Source organism: Octodon degus, unplaced genomic scaffold (assembly GCF_000260255.1).
Source record: "Octodon degus isolate 3935 unplaced genomic scaffold, OctDeg1.0 scaffold00145, whole genome shotgun sequence".
NCBI classification, from domain to species: Eukaryota; Metazoa; Chordata; class Mammalia; order Rodentia; family Octodontidae; genus Octodon; species Octodon degus.
This window is the reverse complement of record NW_004524721.1, coordinates 7447539-7468020: the sequence shown is the minus strand read 5'-3', so window position 1 is coordinate 7468020 and position 20482 is coordinate 7447539. Positions and strand designations below refer to the sequence as shown.

The window sequence follows — 20482 nt, the reverse complement described above, 5'->3', positions numbered from 1 at the left end:
ATCCCAGCAGTTTAGAGGCTGAGGCAGGAGGATCACCCAGAGTGTGAGGCCAACCTGGGCTACATAGTGAACTCAAAGCCAGCCTGCTGCATAGCAAGATCCCATCTCTCAAAAAGAGAGAGAAAAAGAGGGAGGGAGGGAGGGAGGGGGAGAGAGAGAGAGACTCACAAAAGTGTTTCCCCATTCTGTTCTGTAGGCTGCCTCTTCATTACATTGATTCTTTCCTCTGTTGTGCTGAAGCTGTTTAATTTGAAATAAAATCCATTTGTCAGTTCTCAGTATAATTTCATATGCTGTTAGAATAAATATTGCTCAGGAAGTCCTGGCCAATCACGTGGGTTCAAGTGTTTCCCCTATGTTATCTACATCTTATACACATAGCCTGAAGGTCATTTTCTTTCTTTTTTTAAAAATGTATTTGGTTGTTTCAGGGTCTCAATATACAACTCGGACTCATGCTGATCCTCCAGATTTCAGCACCCCCAGCCCTGGGATTACAGGCACACACTACCATGCCTGGACTCTGGCTGGCTTACCCTGCCCTGGGGGTGGGGCTGAGGAGGCATGTGGTGCTGGGGTTCAAACTAAGGCCCCTGTACTTACCTAAGCTTGCCTAACAGGTGCTTTAGTCTGCTGAGCTATGTGACCTGCCCCTGAAAGTAATTTTCTACAATATTTTTATGTTTCTTTTTGACTGCAACACATCAAATGGGGTCAAATGTAGAATTTTTCACTTGTTGGCATCAGGTTGATGCTTAAAAATTTCAGGTTTGGGAACATTTCAGAGTTTTGGTTTAAGATTGCTTGATCTATGTTAGTTCCTTGTATTTAATTTCTGTAGTACTTAGTTTTCTTTTTATTTATTTCTCTTTCTTGAGATGGTATCTCACTCTATAGCCCAGGCTGGGCTTGAGCTCACAGCGCTCCTCCTGCCTGTGCTTCCCAAGTGCTGTGCTTATAGGTGTGCACCTTCATACCCAGCCCTATTTCTTATTTCTCACTTTTTGAAGTTGTATTTTAAGTGACTATTTGTTTTTTAAATAATTTTACTGAGAAAGAAGTAGCAATGAGACAGTTTCAAAACAGGTCAATAGGACAGTTACAATAATTAATACATTACATATTGTCTTTATAGTAGTTATTTGTACCACATGATGCAGACATGATATCTTTTCTAAACACTATTAGTTCAAAACTTTCTTCTCATAGAGCTAAGAAGAAGTAGCTGTATATCTATGCTAACTTTTGTATATACAGATATATATATTTTTTCACTACAAAATGGTCCTTCATTTATATCCCCTTTTTTGTTTACTTTTGTCAGAGATGTGTATTCCATTGCCATTCATATATTGTAGGTGTATGAATTCAGCACAGTAATCCAATATAATCTAGTAGTCTGTAATAGTAGTGGGTTATCCATGTGACTGGCAGTGTCAGAACATGAGAATCTGTACTGTAACATTTGAACCCATATAACATCTGTATAGTTACCTGTACCCATAATGCAGTGGTGTCCCAAATTTTCTGTTCAAGGAGATTATGGGGCCACAGAGGAAAGTGATCGACGATGTAGAGTGTGCCTAAGGAGAGTCACATGGAGAAAAAACATTCTCTCAGGCTTTCACAGAGAGCACATTGGCCAAGCAATAGCCGTGACTCATCCACATGGCTGACACTGACAAAGGATCTACAATCTGAGGTACAGGATCTCAGGATAAATCCTGAGGGGATTTCACTGACCTTCTCAGACCCAGAAGCTGTAACTCTTGTTGCATAGGTCTTGCTTTATCTTGGTCTTAATCATCCAGCAGAAAAGTCTTCAAAATGAAGTATAAAAAGTAAAGCCATATTAATATGCTAAGCTATAAAAGGCTCAGGTTAAGTGAATATTTCTTGAATGGCATTTAGTAAATTGAAAGCAAAAGAAGTTGCAAAGAAATAATGACCAGAAAAATGAGATATTTTTGTTCATTCAAATACCATTTGATAATAATTTTTTGGAGTTTGTTAACCAACACCATTTTTGGTTGTTATTGTTGTGTTTTGAGACAGGGTCTCTCTGTGTAGCTTCAGGTTGGCCTCAAACACACGGTGATCCTCTTGCCTCGGCCTCTGGAGTGCTAGGAGTATAGGTGTGCGCCATGTTCCTCAGCTATCACTGTTTTCCTGTCTCACCTTTCCTTTTTCTTTTTTACTCAGGGTCTCACTAGTAGTCCAGGCTGGCCTCAAACTCTCAGCCACCCTCCTGCCTCTGCCTTCTCAGTGCTGGTGGTATATGCGTGTACCACCATACCAGACTCACATTCTTGTTTTTACTTTATAAAATCTTAAAGAACCATAGAAAAGTTAAGGAATAATGCATACAACACACCTATTGTTTACCTAATTTCATCACTATTTAAATATTTTTATGTACATACGCACGCATTTCTATATGTATGTGTGCACATAAGTATATATGCAAACCTAGCATATTTTGTATTTATTTTGTTAATCAAATGCTTTGTTCTATGCTTTGTAAAAAATTCACTCAGCTATTCATATATAGATATACAGGTTATAAAGATGCATCTTGAGATTTACCAGACCTATGGAGGTGATGGCACAGTGTCACATGCAGGGAGGGCGCATGCCTCCATCCCTCCTCCAGCCCCTGTCCATGCATCTTTTCATTTACCTGGTCATCTTTATTCTTTAGGTATTTTTATGCTAAACTAGTAAGTGCAAGTAAGTGTTTTATTTTAAAGTCAACTTTTTGAAGATTTCCCATTTGAGAGTGGACAGGTCTGGTTTAACCCACTTTCCCCAGTGTCCTCCATTTTGCTGAAAATGACGGGATTTCATGGTTTTTTTTTTGTTTGTCTGTTTTTTGTTTTTCCTGACTAAACAACACAGAACTTCGTTGTGGACATACTCCCTTCTCTTCAGCCACTCGCCTGTCTGTTGATGGGCACCTGGACTGGTTTCCCATCTCAGCCATTGTGAATAAACATGTACATGTAGGCACGTCTTCAGCACGCTGATTTTAATTTCTCTGGACTTATATCCAGAGTGGGGTGGTTGGATCATGTGTTAGATCTACTTTTAAAATCTACTGTATTCTGGAGCTGGGGAGATGGCTCAGTAGAATAAGTGCTTGCCTGGCAAGTTCAAGGGCCTGAGTTCAATCCCTGGTTCTGCCAAAAAAAAAAAAAAACCCCAAATAAATAAATAAATAAATATAAAATCTACTGTATTTCTATTGGTCCTTTGGAGAGTGAGTATTGCTATGGTCCTTTGAGTAAATCATTGCATTCTCAGGCTATTTTGTGTATATTTTCTCTATATATGGTAGCAATGACAGTAACCATCTAAAGTTGAAAAGCATCAAGTTTGAGCTCAAGTTTTCTACCACAGGCAGAATAACCAAGGCCTTGCTAAGCTTTCTGAATAGGGCTTGTTTCCCAAACCTTTAATCATTTTTATGGCTTTCCTTTAAACTCTCTCCAAGTTCTCTTTCTTCTTTTAGATGCAAAGCCTAGAATTAAATATAGTATTTAAAAGGATATGGTTAGTACTAAATTCAGGGGACAATTACTGCACAGCTCCAACATTCTGGGATGGTTTTCAGATATCATCAGACTTTCCAAACAATGAAGATGCCAAGTTTTGAATGTAATATAGTCATGTTTAGAAACTGTTTTGACCCCGGCCCACTTGGTTGGGACAAAAGGCCTCAAAATTCAGCTACCCACTGAGTGCCACTGTTAGTGGAGAAGCTGTTCAAAAACTGTGGAAACTGATCTTAGAAAGAAGTATAAGGATGATTCATACCAAAACCCCAGTGCACTCATGGCTTAAGGTCTAGTGGTTGCAAAATTACAGGCCCAGAATAGTTGATGCAAATTTATATTACCACTTACTCTAGAATTAACCGAACAACCCACAACAACAACACTATCTTGTTGATTCTACACTAAAATACTTTGCTCTTAGGTTATTGAAGAATGTTGCCTCTGACTTCATTTTGCAGGATCTAGATGTCCTCTCTCTAACACTTTCATAAGAAATATGCAATAGGTACATGAATTTTCACTCAAAACATACTAAACTTTAAAAGTAGATGAGTTGACCTTGTCTTATGGAGGTAATATAGTTAAGGTTTTGATCAATCTGTTTAATAGCATGCAAAATGAAATTCAGAGTTGTTTCCTGGCAAGAGAATTGTAACTCAATAAGACAGCAAGCACATTTATTAATGCATCAACCTTTGAAAGCAGATATTGCGAGGAAAATGATGTTTTTATTTAAGATGTTACCATTCATGTAAGTTAAGTGCCAATGAAATTAATCTAGTAGTTAGTTTTATATTTTGAAGAATGTTCAAAAAAATTTTAAATTACTAATTTGCTTTGTTCTTGTTTTTTTCTTTTTGTACTTTTAGGTTAGGGTCTACAGGGTGTTCAGGGTCTCACTACTAGATTGGACTCATAGTGATCCGCCTGTTTCCAGCCTCCCAAGAGCTGGGATTACATGTGTGTGCCACCATGTCCAATATCAATCACCATCTCAGCACGCCCCAGGGGTGGGGCCGGCATTGCAGGCCCGGGGATCAAACCTCCCGCCCCTGCACCTGCTTGCAGGTGCTTTAATCTGCAGAGCTATTTGGCCAGCCTTAAAAAATTACTAGTTTGAATGTAAGAAAATGGAAGTTTCTGGTAGAGCTTCCTTCCCAGAGTTGTGAGCCACAGTTTGGGCTGCCCAGGCTGAGCGCCTTGGAGCGTGAGAGGTACATCTGCCTTTTCAGAATGACTTTTTATTGATTTCATTTTAAAAACAAAACGATAATATAAAAGCACAGTAGAAAAAAAACAAAAAACAAAAAACAAAAACAAAAAAACAGAGCAGTAAAACCAAATTTATTTCCTGAAAGTCATCATATATATAAATGATTTCCCTGAACTTTAATTTTATAAGTAAGATTTTCAGGGTATGCTTTCTTTCCCCAAAGAAAAAGATACATTTAAATGCATTTTGAAGCCTACCTGAGTCTTCTTAGATTCCATCCAAGAAACCTGGTTATTCTTTCTGTATCTGTATTCTCCTGCATCTGACCTCCCATTCAAGGAATACACCCTTGACCCAACCACCTTCTTCTGACGCTTTCTTCCTACCTTCTGCTCTAATCAATGTACTCTTCCTCCTTAGAAACACCTGTAAGGGAAAGTCAATGAGTGTCTCAGTTACTTTCCTCTCATTGCTGAGACAAAGTGTCTGACACCTCAAGTTAGGAAAGGTTTAGTTAGCTCACAGTGTGTAGGGGTTTCCATTCAGGAGGCACCTGTGCCTGGCTGCAGAAGACAGCAAAAGCAACATCACAACCTTAACAGCATCTTTCTGCCCCTTTTAAACAATATTTTATTTATTTTTTGTTATATTTGTTTATTTGATACAGGGTCTTGCTATGCAGCTTGCACTTGGAGTGATCCTCCTGTCTCAGCCTCTTCAGTGCTGGGATTACAGGTGTGTACCTATGTCCAGACTCTAGCTGGACTCTGGCTGGCTCAGCCCAGCTCAGCATGCCCTGGGGACCACGCTGGCTTGACACGTGGTACTGGGGATTGAACCGCAGTCCCTGTGCTTGCCTAAGCTTGCCTAAGCAGGCACTTTACTCCGCTGGGCTATCTTGCCAGACCCCAGTCACCCACTATTAAACCCAGCATTGCATCACCAGTCTATCACACACTGTAGACTTGGTCATTTTCAAAAAGCTGTGTGACTGCATGAGGCTTTGGAGGGACCTCCAGACACAAACCATAACAGCAAGTGAATGCAGGCAGAGCTGGAGGGAGGAAGGAGCTGGAGGGAGGAAGGACAGCTAAGTGGGCCCATGTCATCGAGGTCTGCACCGCCATGCCCGGGTTTGGGCCCAGCACGGTTTCAGGTGCACACGCTAGGAGAAAAGAGGAGGTGAGCAAAAGAAAAAAAAGATAGGGCGAAAGGGAGAGAGAGAAAGGCAGGAGGGACGGCCAGAGAAATGGAGCTCAGAGTTTCCTTTCTTTGTGGTGGAGAATGGGTTTGTGGGACTTTGTACCAATGTGAAGTGGTAGGAAACTGTGAAGTGAAAAGAATTATTGCTAAGATTTAAACACTGAACAACTTTTCTAGCCTAGATAAGGTTAAAAGACAAGAATTTGCTTTTTTAAATAAGGCACATGAGTTGTTTGAGGTAAGCTGTTTTTTTACTTTAGCTTTGAGGCCACAGACATTGCCTGCTGCCCTAGGCTCTGGCAGGAAGGGACCTTGCCCAGATTTTCCTCCCCTGGGGAGCCACTGGGTGGGAGACAGGACTGAGGGACACCCCTACCCTTTCTAGACCTTGCTTCAGAGTTCCACTGGGCCCCATGTTTTCCTGACCGAGTGGCCTCAGGTTGACTTACAGACCTTACTTAGGTCTCTTCTCTGGAAGCTTCCTCTCAGGGGCAGGACCATGGCTGGTGACATGCAGTGCCAAGCTCTGGCAGACTGGAAGCCCAGTGAGAGATCCTTCCCACAGAAAAGAGAGGCAGGAATGAGCCTGTGAAGCCACCCTGGGGCTTGTGATGCCCAGGAGGTGAAGAGCTTCGAATGCAAACCTGGTCCTCCAGATCCCAGGAAGATGCATTCTTCTAGGTGGAAAGATCAAACATCACCTAAGCAACAAGGGGTTGGTGTGATTTGTATTTCAATGCGTAGTCTTATATATGTGGGCTTCCATTTGTACCCATGCCTTGAGCCTACAAACAGCAGGTGAAAAAAAAAAAAAAACAGGTGCCTCCAAGACACTTAAACATTGTAATGCTATAGTTTGGATGTTTCATAGGAAGTTATGTTGAACATTAATCTCTGAAGTCATGAGATAATGGTATTTGGGGAGGGAGCGTTTAGGAGGTAATTAGGGTTAGTTGATGCCATGAAGGTGGGAGCGGCCTCGTGGCTTTATAAGAAGAGGAACAGAGATTGCAAGTTAGCATATAGGCCCTTTTTCACCATGGTATGCCCTGAGTCACCTTGGAATGATACAGGTCTCTATCAGCAAGAAGGAAGCAGTCATCCACTTCCGGATAGCCCAGCTCTCTGTGCTATAAAGTGTGTAAGTCTTTATTCTTTATAAATTATGCAGCCTAAGACATTCAGTGATAGCTCCAGAAAATAGATGATGACAACCTAGATTGGTACTTTTCTGATGAACTTCATCTGGGTCTTACATGCAGATGAAGACTTTGCATGTAAAGTCTTTTGACTTTGACCTGTTTTTATATGAGCATTTGCACTGTAGGCTAAAGATTGTGGAGTAAATGAACTGAACCGATATGTAGTGGACTTGTAGAACTTGCTATTTAAGCAGACATTTGGAGTGAACGTTTGGAGTCCAACAGACCTGAATTTTGTGCTCCTGTGTCTATCAGGAGGCAACTGGCAGGGAGTCGCTTACTTAGCATCCTTATAATAATAACTAAGTCATTGTATAAGACAGATCCAGTGGACTGTGCTCTCAGGCCTACAAGCCTGTCCCCACTAAAGGCATTAATCACAAGTCTGGTCCCCTTGTGCCACAGACTCCTGACTACAATCTGAAGGGTCCATAACACCCTTTTGAGGCTTGGTTAATTTGCTAGGAGGGCTCACAGGATCCAGGGGAACACTTTATGCATGTTTATTGTTTTATCACAAAGGGATTACAATGAATAGCCATACTATTATAGGGTGGTCAGATCCATTCCCCTTCTATTTTGTTGAAAAAGGAAAAGTTTTATTCAGAACAGGTTCTGAAGGAAATGGAGGCACCTCCTCTTGTCTCCTGTCTTCAAGTCACCTTGCTCAGGTGTGCAAGGGCTTTTATAGTAAGGAAAATAAAGGAGACATACAGTGAGACACAGAGAAGGAAAGCACCAGACTCATTTCTTCCCTCTGTCTTTATAGCTCTCTTCCTCACGGAAATGAAACCTCCTGGGCTGGCCCCCCATTTCCTTCGCAGCCCATGGGCTACTGTCCTGGCTCAGCTACTGCTCTTCCATGTTCACCTGAGCCGAGGAGGGGAGTAGGGCAGCTTACGCTTTTGGTGGAAGAAGTTGGGGAGGTGAGTTACCTCCTGAAGAGAAAAGTCCTAATTTTGAGGGATCTATTTTACCTTCTCAGTTACAAGATGACCAGATGGCTATGACCAGGCATGTAGGAGCCTGGAGCTTCCATGCCTTCTCTGGGCCTGCCACCTGGGCTGCCACATGTTCAAGCCAGAAACACCCCAAACCTCACTGTCCTAGAATTTTTATAGAAAATCTTTCTCCTTTCCTCTCTTTCTTCTCTCTAACTCTCTCTCTCTCTCTCTCTCTCTCTCTCTCTCTCTCTCTTCCCTTTTCTCCCTCTCTTCCTCTCTCTCTCTTTTCTGTTTCTTGTCTCTCTCTCTCTCTTTGGTGGGATTTGATAGGTTCCAGCCTGAGTACAGACTGCTAAATCCTCAAGGCCCTGATTCAACCTGGTGGAACCCCCCAAAACAGCAGCTTATCTCCCCAGTGACCACTTCCTCCTCTTCTCCCCTCCAGCCCTGGATGTAACTTCCTCTGACCCTTCCATGCACACAGGACAGCCTCCAGTAGCTCCTTGTGTGTGGCTGAACCTGCTCTTGAAATCCACCTCTAGCTAAAGTCATGAGGTCTCTGCTTTCCTGTCTCAAGTCAGAGGACCTCCCATCTACCTGCCCTTAATCCTTCATGTCTTCGGAGTTGTTAAAGGCTCTTCTCCACTTTTTTCTGCTTCTCTGATGCCCCACCCTGCCACCACTGAAAAATCTAACAGGATTGAGGCTTGAGCCCAGGATCATCATACTGAACTGTAACCCCAGTTCCCCCCCTTTTTAAAAAATTTTATTTATTTATTTGTGTGTGCATGTGCGTGTGCGTGTGCGTGTGTGTGTGTGTGTGTGTGTGTGGCCAGCTCAATCCACCAGTGGGCGCGGCTGGCTGGCATGTGGTGCGGGGGGATTGAACCAAGGTCCCTGTGCTTTGCTAAGCTTGTTCTAAGTAGGTGCTTTAGACCACTGAGTCATCTCACCAGCCCCCCCAGTTCCCCTTTTAAAATTTTTTATTTTGATTCAGAGTCTTGTTAAATTGCCCAGGCTGGTCTCAAACTGGTGATCTTCTTGCCTCAGCCTCCCAGAGTACTGGAATTATGCAGCCTCCTCCCCCTGTTGCATGGAGATTCTGATCCTCTCATGCTCTTTGTGCTTGCTAAGCCCAGCCTGAGCATGTGTAGGGGTGCCATCCTAAATCATGACTTTAGCACCCCTTTTCTAAACAAATTGAAATAAGCACTGCTATCACCAGGAAATTCTGAGAGCTTCAGCAACTTTGCACAAGGATGAACATCGAGATGCTTCTATCACTTTTGTCACTTAGAAAATGATCAAGGTCCAAGGTCAGTTAAGACTCAGGACATATGAGAACTTGTACTGTTATATCATGTAACTCGGTAGTGTCCCAAATTTTCTGATCAAGGAGATTATGGGGCCAAAGAGGAAAGTGATTGATGATGTAGAGTGTGCCTAAGGAGAGTCACATGGAGAGAAAACATTCTCTCAGGCTTTCACAGAGAGCACATTGGCCAAGCAATGGCTGTGACTCATCCACATGGCTGACACTGACAAAGGTTCTACAATCTGAGGTATAGGATCTCAGGATAAATCCTGAGGGGATTGCACTGACCTTCTCAGACCCAAAAGCTACAACTCTTGTTGCATAGGTCCTGCTTTACCTTGGTCTTAACCATCCAGCAGAAAAGTACAAAAACGAAATATAAGAAGCCATGCTGTTATGTTGAGCTATAGGGAACTCAGGTCAACAATTTCTGACATTGCCAGTCAAGCAGAAGACCCAATACTATTATGGGTTACTGGACTCTTTTGGAATATTTTGCTGAGTTTACACACCTATAATATTCAAATAACAAAACTTAACAAAAAAAAAAGGGTATACAGATGAATGTCCATTTTGTATCTGTGTATTCAAAGTGGTTAGGATAGATATATAGTTACATTCTCTTAATGAATACAGTGATTTGTTCTAATGGTATTTGTAAATAGGATATCAAGTCTGCATCTTGTACAGCAATTAACCACTCGGAAGAATGTATGCAATGTGTTAATTATTGAAACTGTCCTACCGATTTGATTTGAAACTGTCTCATTGCTGTTTGTTTCTCAATAAAATTATGAAAAAAAAAGAAAAAGAAAATGATCAAGATTTTAGGAGCTCTGTGCTGAGAACTGGGGCAAAGACAGAGGATGCTTTAAAATCATGCCACCATTGACTCGCTTTGTTCTGCGCTTTCCCTGGCACCTACTCCGATCCCATTTACACTGCTGGCTGATGTCTGTCTCCTGGAGGAGGGCCTTTGAATGAAAGATGCTAATTATTACCCAAACAAAATCATAAATCTACAGTGTCCTTTCTGGTGCTTAAAAATTAATAATATGGCAATTACAATTGAAGTCAGAGTGAAATGGGGCAAAAATTCTGGGGAAAAAAAGCCCATGCATTTACTAAGTCTCTGGCCACTTCTTGCAGTCACAGCCTGTCTTCCTTTCTTCCTTTTGAAGCACTCTGGAGAGAGCAGGGAGTCGAGCTGAGGTCCCTCCATGACACACAGCCTGGTGCAGCTCACTCTTCCTGGCACCAGGCACACAGAGTCCAAGACCCAGAGCACTGGCAATGCGGGCAGATGCTATATTGGACTGTGATGAGTACAGTTTGGAGAGAGAAAGTGCCAGCGACTCATCCGAGGGGATGATCTAAGTCTCTTCACACTGCTAGCACAGGCTTGCACTAATAATAGACCATGGGCTGCATCCTCCTTCTCATTGACTGTCACACGAAGTCCTCAGCTGTTTCCGTGACCAGCTCTCTGGAGACTTCCAAGAATGTGCAGGGTAATCAGTGATCTTAATTTTAACTATCATGACGTGAAAGATGTTCTGCTGCAGTCTGTTGAGGCCCTTAGGATGCATAATATGATGGTGAAGGCTGGAGGAAAGATAGCCTCTTTAATAAATGGTGCTGGAAAAATTGGCTTTCTACATGCTGAAGGCTAAAATTAGACCCATGTCTATCACCATGCAATAAGCTACAGTCAAAATGGATCAAAGATTTAAATATTAAATCTGAAACAATAAATCTCCCAGAGGAAAAAGTAAATTGAAATCTTAAACACATAGGGGTAGGTAGAGAGTTCAAGAACAAAATCCAAACTATACAGGAAACACTTCAAAGAGTCAACAACTGGGATCTCATCTTTGTGGAAAGTTTCTGCACTTCAAAAGATTTGCCAACAGAGTGAAAAGAAAACCCATGAACTGGGAAAAAAATTAGAGCAAACTGCCCCTCTGACAAAGGCCATCAGTCAAGAACATATAAAGAATTTTTTAAAAATCAGGCCTCCAAAGTTCAAAGACCCAGTTCAAAAATGGGCATCTGAGATGAATATATACTTCTCAGATGATGAAATACAAAATGACAAATATATGAAAAAATGTTCAACATCATTTGTCATTCACAGTATGCAAATTAAAACAAAACTGAGATTACATCGCATTCCAGAAAGAATTGCTATCATCAAGAAGTCAGCCAATAACAAATGCTGGAGAGGCTGTGGGGAAAAAAAGAATCCTTCTCCACTGTTGGGAGGTGTGCAGACTGGTACAAGCACTATGGAAATCAGTGTGCAGATTCTTCAAAAAGCAAAGATTGGAGGTCCCATTCAACCAGGCTATTCCCCTCCTAAGTATTTTTCCAGAAGAACTAAAAGCATATCACAGCAATTTATGTGCACCCATGTTTATAGCAGCACAATTTGCCATAGTTCAATCTTGGAAGCAACTGAAGTGCCCATCAACTGAGGAATGGATAAAGAAGATGTGGTATTTTTACACAATGGAGTATTATTCAGCTATAAAAAAGGATAGATTTGAGAATTTTATAGGCAAATGGATGCAACTGGAGTCCGTACTCTTAAGTGAAATAAGTCAGACCTGCATGTGCAAACATCATGTTGTCTCCTTAGTGTAAGAACTTGAAGAGCAAATAAAATCTGAAGGGTCAATAGATCCTGTGACAAGGGAATGAATCTGTCCAAAAGGAAGGAATTAGGAGGATAAGAGAGGGAGTAGGGGAAAGAGATATCTATGCACATAAGCAAGATGGTTTGGATAAATGTACTGTGGATTTCACACTACCATGCTCAGTCTGTTGCCAGTCTCAGCATGCCCTGGGGGTGGGGCTGGCACAGCACACCAGGGATTAAACCCTGGTCCCTGCGTCTGTCTGAGCAGGTGCTTTAATCCGCTGAGCTATCTGGCCAGTCCTGAGTTTGTTGTCTTGATCTGAATCTAGCTATCCATAAGTATGCTGAGTATGAAAATTCTTTGAGCAACCACCTACAAATGTGTCTGTTTTTGTATATTATACTTCAAAAAAAAAAAAAAAAAAAAAAAAAAAGCTTTGAGCATTTTGTATTTAATTTGGGCTTTCATCATTTGGGGTGTGTGTGTGTGTGTGTGTGTGTGTGTGTGTGTATGTGTATGTGTTACGTGTTAAATTCATGCTAAAAGGGCACTGTACCACTGAACTACTACATCCCTTACCCTTGATCTTGGTTTTTTGTTTGTTTGTTTGTTTTTTTGCAGAACCGGGGATTGAACTCAGGCCCTTGTGCTTACTAGGCAAGCGTTTATTCTACTGAGTCATCTCCCTGGCCTGTTGATCTTGTTTTTTGGAGGAAAACATACAGTAATTATAGCAGTATACCATATACACATGACAGATCAAATTATTTCTGAAAATTTTATAAAGCAAAGCCCAATAGACCAAACTCTTTCCTTTCAAAGGGAAATCTATTTTGTATTTTTCAATTTTGGAAACAAAAGTAACCTGGGCATGGTGGCACATGTCTACAATCCCAGCACTCAGGAGCCTGAGGCAATAAGATTGCTACAAGTTTGAAGCCACTGTTGGTTTCATATTGAATTGAAGGCTGCCCTGAACTATACTACAAGACCCTGTATAAAAAATAAGTAATAATAATAATAATAATAATAATAATAATAATATTTATTGGGAGAGAAGATAACAAGATTTAAGATTGTGCATGTACCAACTGTAATAACTGTAATCATTCTGTATTGCAAAAATACAAAATAAAAAATACAAAATAAAATGAATAAACAAACCTATCTCTTAATAAGCACAGAGATGTATTGGAGTTTCTAAATAACTGTTCTCTTTTATTTTATGCTCTTTTATTTATTTTTTTTTCAAACATTTATTTATTTATTGTGTGTGTGTGTGTGTGTGTGTGTGTGTGTGTGTGGCCAGCTCAGCCCACCAGGGGGTGCGGCTGGCTGGCATGTGGTGCTGGGGGATCGAACCGTGGTCCCTATGCTTTGCCAAGCTTATTCCAAGTAGGTGCTTTAGACCACTGAGCCATCTCACCAGCCCTATTTTATGCTCTTTTAGTTAGAAACAATCTATGCACTTTTTAGACCATACGAGAAGTAGGTGCTTTCAGGCACTATTGTTGGAAATAAATTGGTACAAACTCTTTGCAGATCACTTTGACAATATCTATAAAAATACAAAATGTTCATGAATTTGGTGAAATTAATTCTTCTTTGAAAATGATTCCTGAAATACTTGAGAAGTATTGTGGGATTTTTAATCTTTCACTGTTGATACATTCAACTTTCAACTAATTGAGAACCTACTAGGATGCAGGCTCAGGGCTGGTATGTGGGAAAGTATTGGTGACCAAGACTGATCAGTCCTAGGTATGATATTAGATTCTTATCTAGTTTATGTCCCAGTGGGAAACAGACAGCAAATGATAAGTCACACAAATCATGAGTCTATTAGACATGTAATTAAATCATAAATGAAACAAATGAAAATTTATTGAAATTATTGAATTAAATATTGTTTAATTTTAATGAAGAAGCACAGTCTATACAATGTTCATAAATTTTTAGGATTTTTTTTCTTCTGGTAGGTTGAGATAAGGACTTACTATGTAATCCAGGTTGGCCTTGCATTTACCATAGAGCTTAAGTGAACCTCCAACTTGTGATCCTCCTACCTCAGCCTCCTGAGTGCTAAGATTATAAACATGCACCTCCATCCCAGGGGAGAACATCAACTAAAGGATGGACCAGTCTTGCAAAGAAAAATACAGAAGTGTGAAACAACACAACAGTTTGTGTTCAGAAATAGATTAATATCTGATAGCAAATCTTTAAATAGAAAATACCCTGGGGATATCAGAGCAATCACTTGGATAGAAGTTGGAGCCCTGAATGACGTTAAGGAACAGAATTTCCCTAATGCCTTTGGCTTCTCACCTTAGCATTTTTAAAAAAATAGACTTTATTTTCTTGAGCAGTTTTAACTTTACAGAAAAGTTGAACAAAAAAATAATAGATTTCTCATAAACTATGTAATCCCATCTACTATTAATATCTTGCCTTGGTGTGGTACATTCATGTCATGGGTGGAGGCCAGTGGAGGTAAATTAGGTTATTGGGCACTGTGCTTTCAAAGAGGATATTAGGACAGCACCATCTTCCTGTCCTTTTCTCTCTTTGCTGTTCTGATTTCCATGGGGTGACAGGTCCTTCACCACATGCTCATGCCATGAAAGTGGTGTGGCCAGTCTTTAAGGTTGCCTTCAAATTTTGCTGATATTGATTGATTGCTTTTGATGGGTCAAGCACAATACAAAGCAAGTTTTACATGTACTGTCTCAAGCTACCAACATAACACAGGAGATAGTTTCTAATATTAAATTCATGTCAATCCTCCTGACAACCCTATGAAGTGGTTACTATCTAAGATTCATTTCATGAATGAAGAACCTTCCCAAAGACACATGGCAGTAAGCAGGAAGAGCTAGGGTTTGTACCCAGATTTAACTCCAAGCATGGACTCCTAACCACACTGCTGTGTCCATGAGGAAGTGCCAGGGGACATCTCTCCAGATAATGGCTCTTGAAATGCAGGTCCCAACTACAGAAGCAGAAACCTGCATGGAACTATGGGACTGCTAGACCAACTTCTTCATTGTCCAGGTGGGGAAACTGAGCCCAATGCTCTTGATCGCGTATTTTGTAGCAGGGCTGGAAGCAGAGGGGCCTCTGTGTTTATGTGGTGGCACTGGCTACTCTACCTGTGAACCAGAGGAGGTCTCACAGCCTCCTATTTTGGGGAAAGAAATAAAGATTTTCCTCATAGTCAGCCATTAATCTCCCATTCTTCTCTCACTTAAGTTTCACTTTGTGGGTCTCTGAGTAAGACTCCCATGACTTAAATTGTTACTGAAACACACCCAGCATTTTCAGCATTGTATAAAAATTTCTAAATGTATAATCTTGACATAAAATGCTTGAGTAAAAGCAAGTGGTTGCCATGGCACTCGGAACAGCATCTGCAGCACACAAACATCATCCTAATATAGTTTTTCCTAATAAAAATAGGAAGCCAAGAGAGCAGTGAATGTAGGTAGGGTGAAAATATTTTAAAAATAAGACATATTCCATTATATTTATGACTGTTTTCAAAGCCATCATTTTAACTGCTGCCAGTGTCATAGCTGTCATCATCTATACTCACAACTGGTATTTGCTCTATTCATTTGGGACATCTGAGACTGTTAGCTATAAATAGATGTTGGTTAGAGCTAGGTTTTGGCCAAACACTTGATCATTGAGCATGGATACATTATCATGGTCAACAGCTAGATGAGTAAGGACTCAAACATCACCAAGTCCATATCCCTCAAAAAGCTGTGTCTCTGTCTATCTGAATGTCTGTCTGTCTGTCTGTCTGTCTGTCTGTCTGTCTGTCTGTCTCTATCTATCTATCTATCTATCTATCTATCTATCTATCTATCTATCTCCTTGGAATGACACATGCCCAATCCTATCACTACCTAATAGGTCTTTAGCCTCTATTCTCCGGATTCCTTTGGATGAAATTCTGGAAAAAGCATTAACAGTCCCTTAATATCTTCAATGAATATGGATTTCTTCTATTTGTTTTCATGGTCACTTATTTATTTCCCCACAGGGTAGTGGGGAGCTCCTGATCTCCAGGACCTGTTCTAGAATTTATGACAAGGCTGGATTACTTTACTCCTAGACTTAAACAATCTCACTGAATATCAAACACTGGCAAAGTTATTCTGTGACTATGACAAGATGAGATGAAGCTAGGCATCTTTAGAAGGCTGTTCCAGGCCAGGGATATAGCTCAGTGGCACAAGCACTTGCCTGGCAAGTGCAAGGTCCTGGGTTTGATTCCTAGTATGAGAGAGAGATGAGAGAGAGAGGGAGAGGGAGAGGGAGAGGGAGAGGGAGGGAGGGAGGGAGAGAGAGAGAGAGAGAGAGAGAGAGAGAGAGAGAGAGAGAGAGATCTGTTTCAGCACAGAAAGATGCAAGGCCATTGGGTGACTCCATACCAAGCTTTCCCCTCTCCTTAGTGAGTAGAATCATCATGACTTTCTTATCACCTTTAGTTTAGAGCAGGCCTGCCCCACTCCATTCCTTCCCAAATCACCCAGCCAGTTTCCTCCAATCCCCTCTTACCAAGACACCCCATGATTCTACAGTGTGTGTTCTCTTACGTACAACAATCAATTACCAATTTATCAGACACATCTTTAGGTGGAGGCAACTGACTTCTATATAAAATGTGCTAAAATGTTTTAACTGTTTTACCTGCTTACTTTCCTCCCATTTCTCTATATAGAAGTTAAGCTCAGAGGACAGAGATCATCTATTTTTTCTGTTATATTTAAATACCTACTCTTAGCCAGGTGGGGTGGGGCATGTCTGTACTCCTAGCACCCAGGAAGCTGAGGCAGAAGAATCTTTTCATTTTGTAGCCTGGGCTCCAAAATGAGCTCAAGACTAACCTGAATTGCATAGTGGAACTCTGTGTCAAAAGGATATAACTGTAAAACAATAATAACAACAACAATGATAATGTCTTTATTAGGAATCAGATGTTTTATATTTATTGAAGAAATGAATTCACAGGGGAAATGTATACATGCTCAGGTTTTTCCCCATCTCTTATATATTCAGGAAGCAGGCATTTAAGTGGTAATTCAACTGTGTGCCTCCTAAGTAGTAACATACACTGGGAATTGTACACAAAAACACTTTGTAAACTGTACTTACTCTTATCATAACATTACTCTTAGCAGTAATGACAATATTTCACTTCTAAATTTGGATTTTAACTATTCCTCCAAACTACTATGAAGTTACTTGCTTATTTTCAACTCTTCTATTTCTTTCAAAATGAGTTTTCTTGATCTTTAATCATAGAAGCAATATTTATGTATTTCAGTGTTTGGAAAATTTGTAGAATATAGACTGACAGAAAGAAGAAAATAAATATACAACCTACTCCCAAAGAAGTCTCATTTTCCCAAATTCAAGTATATGGTACCTCCTGGTTTGGAAGTTTGGGCTTGTCCTTAGTATGAAGGGACCTAAAGAGAAATGCAAACTACATTTGATGGGTGTGAAAGGAATGTTGAAGGTATTTGGTACCAGGACCCATGAGTGCCAGTGTCCTATCTAGCCCACAAGCAAGTCACCTTTCTCTAACTTTTAGGAACCCCTCAGCACACTTGGCTTAATTAATGGCCAAAGGAAAAAAGACTTCACTATATTTGTTATCACAAGTTCTAGGGGACCTGGGCAAAGCTGGTTTCAACTTTGCTGTTAAGGTAGAAAAATGGGGTGGGTAGGAAAGGTGTGGTGTATTATATCCTTGATGGATGAATGATACTTTTTTCCGAGACACCAAGATTTTTACCTTGTATTATCACCCCTTTGTCCACACTTGTAGAAATCCTTTTATATCCTTTTATTGAAAAAAATAATTACCAAAAGTCTGATGATATAAAAATTATACACATCGCTGCTGTGGTTTTCACGCTAATAAGCAAAAATGTTGATACCTGCAAGTCAGAATGCAAATTACATACAGATACTTTAACAATGTTTACTGCTATTATTGCTCAGTAGAATTGAAGTCACTATATTTATGTATGATGTTAATTATACGTTAGACTGATAAAATTTTGGTTGTTACAACTCTAGCATGTCGTAACACTGTGGTAGCCATCTGGTCTACCTAATGAATCCCAGGAATCCCTATGATGTCACTGGCAGCCAATCAGAGCTTCTGTTGACACACAGCAACTCCACTGAATAGCTGTTTACTTCCCCTGTGAGGCTGTCATGTTCTGGACAGTGTCCTGAGAAAAATCAATGAGCAGTCCCTTTCTGAATAGCCCACAGTTAATTACCATCCATGGTGATGAGCACAATGTTAATAGTCCAATAGAAGCAAAGAAATTGGTATTTAATTAATTTGAGCAAACTTGCTTACTCCTTAAAATATTAAAAATAGCTCTAAATCCCCTTTACTATCTTCCTGAAGTCCTAGTGGAAACCATAGCATGTCACAAAGTGAAACAGGACAAGGACATGACACCAACACCCAGTAAGTCACAGTCTCTAGTTTCAGATTTATCATGGCTTGTCTGCATGGTTTTCATTTGTTTATGTATTAAGAGTTGAATCTAATGCCTTAGCTCCAGCCTCAAACTTTTAAATTTAATTTTAAAATGATCTCAGTGAGTGGCTAAATTGCTCAGGCAGGGTTGAAATTTGTCTCCTGCCTCAGCCTCCCATAGGGCTAGAATTAGTGTGTACCACTATGTCAAGTACCTGTGTTTTTTAAAGATGTCTTAGAGCCGGGCATGGTGGTACACACCTGTTATCCCAGGAGTTGGGAGGCTGGGGCAGGAGGCTCCTGTAAGTCCAGGGAGAGCACAGACTACAAAGCAAGTTCTAGGCCAGTCTAAACTGCAAAGCAGAAAAAAAAAAAAATAGATACATAAACTGCAAAGAGAGACCTTGTCTCAAAAGAAGAAAAAAGTTTTAGTAGTAGGAAGCTTCTTATCAGTTACAACATGAATAGAAACACAATAAGCAATTTAAAATTTTTAAAGCACATTTGAATTAAGTTCTGTGCCTGGAGCAAAGTGATCCTTCTAAGTTTCAGGCAAATTCCCCAGATGTTGAAGTCCATATGATGCTTCTTAGGCTGTTGTTGGTACAAAACTGTAGTTATCAGCAGCGTGAACAGGCATTTTTTCAGTGAAGATGCTAAGAGCTTTGTGCATGAAGAGCCTGTTTTCCCTCCCACACTTATGTGTCCAAACATAATCAAGGGTTGATCTGTCTCAACCAGATAAATGAAGCATTTATAGAATAATACTCTCCTTTCCCTAGTGCAAAGTTTTTAAATTGGTCTCAGACATTTCCTTCAGAAAAGGCACCTACAGATCTACAGAGCAGACACTAATTAGCTGCCTTTTTGTCCTGAGAATTTATTCATGACTGAGTGGAATTTACTTTTTTCCCAGGAAAGAACTTGGACCAGGAAAAGCAGTGTGGTACAGCTGCTGAGTAGGCATGGTGGTGCACAACTGTCATCCTAGCATTCTCAAAGGCTGAGGCAGGAAGATGGCAAAGTTTGAACCCAGTACCAAGGAGGGGATGAGTATGTCTTCTCTGCTCTACCACTTACTAAATATTCTGTGCCTCAGATTCCTCATTTGTAAAATGGTGATAGTGTTACTCCATACTTTATAAAATGGCTGTGTAGTTGAGCTGAGAAAATACATGTAAAGTTCTTACAATAGAGCCTAGAGCACACAAAGCCTTCAGTAAACATTAGCTCTTATTATATGAGTTTTTTTTCCCAAGGGTGTTTTGTTAAAAACATGTAAAATGTTGGTCAACATTATGATCAACCAATAAGATTACAAGGATAGTTGCTTGGTAATATTGATCCAATGGTAGTAAGGGCATGTGGGTGACATCAATAATTTTGGTCAGCAAGTTATAGTTTTGGCTTGTCTTTAATTTTAGCAGTCTTAGTCTTACAGCCCTAGTGGGTGGGAGAGGATGAATCACCTCTAATGAGATAATGAGAAATCTCTAGAGTTTGGTACCAATAATCTAAAGCTTTCACTTATCCCTTAGGAAAGTATGTAAATCTAGCCATTGTGATTTTTCGGTGATCTTCTCCAGATGGCCTCCAGCTGCAGTTGTGATGTGTTCTCATCTTCTTTCTGTACTGACTTCCTTGAGGGCCCTGCCCTATCTGACAGTCTATATTTCTACCTAACTTAATTGTTTATAATAATGGTAACTGGGGGGAGGTACTAGAGAGACTGAACCGAGGGTCCTCCTGCTGAGCTACAGCCTCAGTTGTTTTGTAATTTTAATTTTGCTTTATCTTGGTCTTAACCATCCAGCAGAAAAGTATAAAAATGAAGTATAAGAAGTAAAGCCATGGTGTTATGTTGAGCTGTAGGGGACTCAGGTCAACAA

General features: G+C 40.4%; 1 long non-coding RNA gene across 1 annotated transcript; it reads right to left on the bottom strand.

Annotated features, from left to right (window-relative positions):
• Nucleotides 1-14125: 14125 nt before the first annotated feature.
• On the bottom strand, nt 14126-18942 carry LOC111812829. The gene is made up of 3 exons (XR_002818218.1): nt 18855-18942; nt 15991-16360; nt 14126-15835 (listed from the first exon to the last, which is right to left on the bottom strand). It is a non-coding gene; the product is annotated as an uncharacterized LOC111812829 (long non-coding RNA).
• Between the last annotated feature and the right edge of the window lie 1540 nt (nt 18943-20482).